Here is a 6,013-nt window from a genome sequence, read left to right as displayed (position 1 = left end):
CAGGGAAGGACCAGGAATCTACACGTGGAGTATATAGTATGCATATTTAACAATCACCTCGGGTGATTCTGAAGCAGGTGATATCCATAATGTACTGTGAAAATACAATGAAACCCTCCCTGGAATCCCAGAGATAGGAATGACAGAGTCTCAGCTCAGACTCTCAACAATGAGAAGAGATGTAAGAAAGGTAGTTGAGATGTGAGAAAGGGAAAGTGAGGTGCAAAGAAGGGCAGGTAGAGTGCAAAGAAGGCAGGTGAGGTGTAGGGAAGTCAGGGGAGGCACAAGGAAGGCATCCTGTGCCTGCCTTTGGCATGACTCTTCCTCCCTACTCTTCCCCTCACTGTCAGGCTACTTCCACTTGCTCTGAAAGCCTTCTAAGTTAATGATTATAGCAGAATTAAAGTCTGTATTTTAAGTTGACAACTGTTTAATAATTTTTCATTACTTTATTAACACACAATAATTGTACCTAATAATGGGGTTCGATGTGATAGTTCTGCACATGCATATGGCATATGCAGGCCAAATCTAACCCCCCTTTATCACCAACTCCCTTCCCTCTAGTAATCACTAGCCTGTATTCAGGTTGACATTCTTTTAAATGGAATCAAACTCAAATGGCACAAGGCAAAATATACTCCAAAACAGAGTTAGATGATTTGGACCTCAAAATAAATATTAGATACTTTATTATCTTCATTTCAGAAAAGATTGAAATGAGGCTATAGTTAATGTGTCTAACACCATATAGCAAGAAAAAACAAGAGCCATACTCCACACAACCCTCCTCCTTCCCTAAGAATGCAGATATGATGGCTCAGCTCTTCTTACCTGAAGCTTTTTTTTACCACCAAATACATCCAAGTTGTCTCCTAAGCCTTTCATTAGTTGGTCAGTGATATTTATTTCACATCCACACGATGTAGGAGGTAAAATACAGAAACTAACACAAAGATCCAGCATCTTCTGTGTGCTTGGGCTGCAGAGGGCCTTTCATTTGTACCACTTTACTGCTCCACTTCTTTAGGGAAACACCTGCCCTTCTGAACAGAGTTAACAGTGGGTTATAATAAAACATCTTCAAAATTGCTTCCTGGATATATGTGGTTTTTCCAAAGAGCAATATGGTCTAAGGAGTATTTAGGGAGTATGGTAGGTTAAATAGTGACCCTCCTAAATCCATGTGTTGTATCCCTTACCCCAGTGTGACTGTATTTGGAGACAGTGGCTTTAAGGGAGTAATTGTGGTTAAATAAGTCATGAGCAGAGAGTCTTAATCCTATGGAACTGATGGTCCTTATCACCAGAGATCCCCTCACCTCCCACTATGCACACAGAGATGGGCCATGTGCAGACATAATGAGAAGGTGATAGTTTGCAAGCAGGCAGAGAGGCCTCACCAGAAACTGAATTTGTTGGCCCATGGATCTTAAACTTGCAGGCTCCAGTACTGTTAGGAAAAAATACCTTCTGTTTAAGCCACTTTGCTGTGGCATTTTATTACTGCAACCCTACAAACTAATACAAAGTGATATTTAACTCAATCTAAAAGCAGAACCAGGAATCTTCTTGGAAAATAGAATTTTCATTTGCAACGTATTGAGCCCCACTGAAAAATTCGGAGCCCTTGAACTGAATTGTGAGGGACATACTCAGTAACCCTAATATGTAACATTCTCTCTAGAGCTAACCCTACTACTCTCCTTCACTACCTCAGTGCTAGCCCCTTTTCTGTTGGTACAAAAAGGCTATTAGAAAGAAATGGGAATTTTCCAGAAGTCTGAGGTCACAGCCTATGGAGAACATTTTGGCTTTTTTCACTCCTTCATGAGAGGGAGATAAAAGATGCTTGTCAAATGTAGTTCTACCAGCACTCTGTGATCTCCTGGGTATCTTCTAAATACTTTCTAGCAATTTACCAGGTCTTAAACCATCCAACCCAAATCCTAAAACATTTATTATCTTCTGCTGCATTGATATTTGCATTGATGGTACAAAAGCAATAGAAAGTAAAATCACTAGTGCACAAGTACAAATCAAGGCAGGGGCACTAAGTTATCTTCACCCCCACACACTCACAGGAAGAGGGAAAAGGAGTTTATATGAGAATGGCCTGATAAAACAATAAAGATTATTTTGAATATCTTCAATGAGCAACATTTTTTAAAAAATATTCTACGAGAAAATAGGAAGTACATTGTATAGTAAGTGCCAGGGAAAGAACTTTGTGATGGAGCTGTGAGTTGTAGTTACTGTTTTCTTTCTTTCTTTCTTTCTTTCTTTCTTTCTTTCTTTCTTTCTTTCTTTCTCTTTCTTTCTTTCTTTCTTTCTCTTTCTTTCTTTCTTTCTTTCTTTCTTTTGTATCACAATTCTTATTACATATAGTTACTATTTTCCAGGAATACTGCATTCATTTTTTATTGCAAAAATAAAAAACTGACATGAACATGATGGCTTAAATCAACACAAATGGATTATAAGACATTTTTGAAGGTCAGAAGTCCAACCTGGGTCTCATGAGGCTAAAATCAACGTGTTGGCAGGACTGTGTTCTTCTAGAGTCTCCAGGATCAGATGGTTCATTCCCTGCTTTTTCCATCTTCTGAAGGCTTCCTAAATACCTTGGCTCATGGCCCCTTCCTCCTTCAAAAGACAGAAGCATAGCATCCTCAAATCTACTATCTCTCACATTTACCAATAAGGACTCTGGTTATTACAACAGGCCAACCCAGGTAAACCAGGATAATATCCCTCTCTTTAAAAAAAAAATCCTTAACTGAACTTTATCTGAATGACCCTTTTGCCATGTGAGGTAAATGGGTTCCAAATTAGAACATCGACATTATTCTGCTCATCATAAACACCATTTTCACTTAAAAGAATGAAAAATAGACAATCTACAGTTGTTCAGACTTGGGTTATTACCAAATGTTTCCAAAGTCAACAAAATAAACCTATAACTTTTAGGAAAACAGCTCATAATTTGTGTTACCAAAGATAAAAATTCAAGTTTTCAAGGGAAAATTCGAGTTTGGGGAAATCTGTGTCACCACAATGAACTTGACAGCTTCTTGATCCCCAAAGACTTTTCTAATGAGATTAGCAGTATGATCTTCTTTTTAGACATGAAATATGTCCACATCTGAAGTATCTGAGTGATTAAACATTTTTCTAATGATCACTGTGTGATATTGCAAAACCAAGCCTAGATAAAAGATTACTCAACATGTACAATGGGCTAATGGATTTGGATATGACTGAGCGTGAAATGTTCACAGTGCGGCTTTAGATTCTACATTGTAACCAACACTACTTGTTAAATTTTGATGTAACAGTGAAAAATTAAGCCATCATTTGAAAGGCTATCAAAATATACCTCGCTTTCTAATTGTGTACCTATGTTGGGCTGTATTTTCTTTGTATTCCTTAATGTTAAAATTTCACAGCAAATTGAAAGCAGAATAACTTAAGAATCCAGTTATTATCTAGTAAGTCAGACATGAAGGATATTTTCAAAAATGAAAGTTAGTGCTGCTCTTCTCTCTGACTTTGGAGACATATAGTTATTTTTTATTTAAAAATTGTTGTATTTTGCCAGATGCAGTGGCATGTACCTGTAATCTCAGCAGCTCGAAAGGCTGAGGCAGGAGAATTGCAAGTTCAAAGCCAACCTCATCAACTTAGCAAGAACCTCAGCAACTTAGTGAGACTGTATCTCAAAATAAAAAGTAAAACAGGGCTGTGGATGTGGCTCACTGGTTAAGCATCCTGGATTCAATTCCTGGTACCAAATAAATAAATAAGTCCTGGGGTCATAGATTGTAGATGAATGGTAGAGTGCTTGCCTAGCATGTGTAAGGCACTGGGTTCAATCCTCACCACCAGATAAAAATAAATAAAATACAGGTATTGTGTTCATCTACAACTAAAAAAATGAAAGAAGGAAAAATTTTTGCTGGGATCCCCTCTCCCTGGGTATGATACAGTGAGAAGATGATTCTAGTTGTATTTTTCAGTCACTTGGCTCCATCATTTGGGCTCCCATTGGTGATCTCTATCTACCCTACCATCTCCTCTGTATTCTATGGGCATGGGATTGAATCAGTGTTGGTGGAGTCATGTTGGTTCTCCCCATGTAGCCACTGCCACCTCCTCCTGCCTTTGTGGTGTTTCTCACCCAGGAATGGAGTATGACAAGGACATGAGTAACTGGTCCTCTAAAGGAAGATGATTTCAGTTAGGCCATACAGCTATGTTTTACAGCCTCTGAGATCCAAACACCAAAAGATGTGTTTCTTCTACAAAGGAAAGAACTAGCTCTCCACTCATGGAACCCAGCAGCATTGAAGAAATTGTAGACATTGATGCTCAGATAAGGTGTGCCGTGAGTGGGCTAATTGCTAATGCTAACTTTAATTGATGAGGTCCTAGTGGAATCACAGGACCATTGATTCACGTATGGTGAGACAATAACAGTGGAGTGTGACCCAGGCTGTTTTCAGACTGGCACTGTAGTCTGGAGAATAGGCAGATCCAGGCATGCCTCATCTTTTTGGAACAGAATTGTTATTTGAAGCAGCTAATGAAAAGGGGCCCAGCTATTTCATATAGATCATCTGAAACCTTTGCACAGTGTGATGCTCCAACAACTGGCTCTTCTGAAGTTGCCCAGAGCTCCTTGCAAGAAATTTATAAGTCTGTGGCACTGAAAGAAATCATCAAATCTTTTCATCCTCAAACAAATAATGGACAAGAAACTAAATGCAATTAACATAGTAGTCTCAGTACAGTTTCCACATGTTCCCAAATAAAACACTTAAAGAGGTTACCAAGGACATTTAAGGAAGCATAATGCTCAGAATTTCTCTGAAACAATTTCAGTTCTCCTAATTATCCTTAAATTTTATTTCCACCTCCTAGTCCTTGGAAAAATCTCCTGTGCCTATGCATTTTTTTGATGTCTATATATAAAAACAATTCTGAAATAGAAAATTTTATTTCTTAATAGACAAAAATAATTTAATATGGAATGAGTATGCTATTGCTATTTGAAAAGAAAAATAATTCTTTTTTTCAATTTCTCAGTTTTAATTTTTAATATAGCTAATACTGATAGCTAAACATATGTAAACAAAAGCTCTTTGGAATCATCAATAATTTTTAAGATTGTAAAATAGAACCGAGACCAAAAACAATGAATCTACCCCCTGGCTACCAAAGCAGAAAACAGAACGGAGGAGATGATACATAGAAATCAGCCACAGGGAGCCTGAATGATGGTGCCAAATGATGGTGCCAAATGACGGAGAAATACAGCTAGAATCTTCTCACTGACCTGTCCCCAGGGAGAGGAGATCCCAGCAAAAGGCAACTGGGAGGGGAGGCGGTGCAGTCAGGGCACTGTGCAGTGACATCCCCATGGAACCCTGAGAGAACTCCATCACTTGCCCCTGGGAGCACCACCACTGTTGACACCTGCACAGAGAAGGCATCAGAGCTTGCTCAGAAGGAGCTTAAAATCCCAGCACAACAAATGAAGAGCCTGAAGAGGCAGAGACCAACAGGAGAAGAGGGAGGATCCTGGATCCTATTAGGACTATCATCCTAAGGACCATGGTAGCTAAAAACCACAAATGCAGATCTGACGTAGGAAATGTAAAGAAGTGCATTGTTAGCCACAGAGGGGTGCGTGTAGAACAATCACTAATATTGCAATGGCCCATTTCTTTGCCACACACTCTGATGTTATCTGAAGGTCACCAGAGCTTCTGAGTTCTTTCAATCAAAATAAAGATTACTGATTGGAAAATCTTATGATCCATGATTCTCTTGATCCTTTTTCCTGGAATACCTGAATCTGGCAGTTAATATCTTAGCCATTTAGGTGTGGCTTTTCTAAAGAATTTAGAATGCCAGGCAAAGGTAAAGAAAACAGAAGGCAAGTTTGCAAAGGAAAAGTTAACCCATTAGACAGCTTCAATCCCAGAGGAAGCCCCAAAGTGAAAAGGGG

At 38.8% G+C, this 6,013-nt stretch overlaps 1 pseudogene; it reads left to right on the top strand.

Annotated features, from left to right (window-relative positions):
- The first annotated feature begins 4,312 nt into the window (after positions 1–4,312).
- LOC101972138 (proteasome subunit alpha type-5 pseudogene) lies at positions 4,313–4,845 on the top strand (annotated as a pseudogene).
- The last annotated feature ends 1,168 nt before the right edge of the window (positions 4,846–6,013 follow it).

Source organism: Ictidomys tridecemlineatus, chromosome 3, assembly GCF_052094955.1.
Source record: "Ictidomys tridecemlineatus isolate mIctTri1 chromosome 3, mIctTri1.hap1, whole genome shotgun sequence".
Taxonomy (NCBI): domain Eukaryota; kingdom Metazoa; phylum Chordata; class Mammalia; order Rodentia; family Sciuridae; genus Ictidomys; species Ictidomys tridecemlineatus.
Note: the sequence above shows the minus strand (reverse complement) of the source record. Positions and strands in the feature narration are given on the sequence as shown.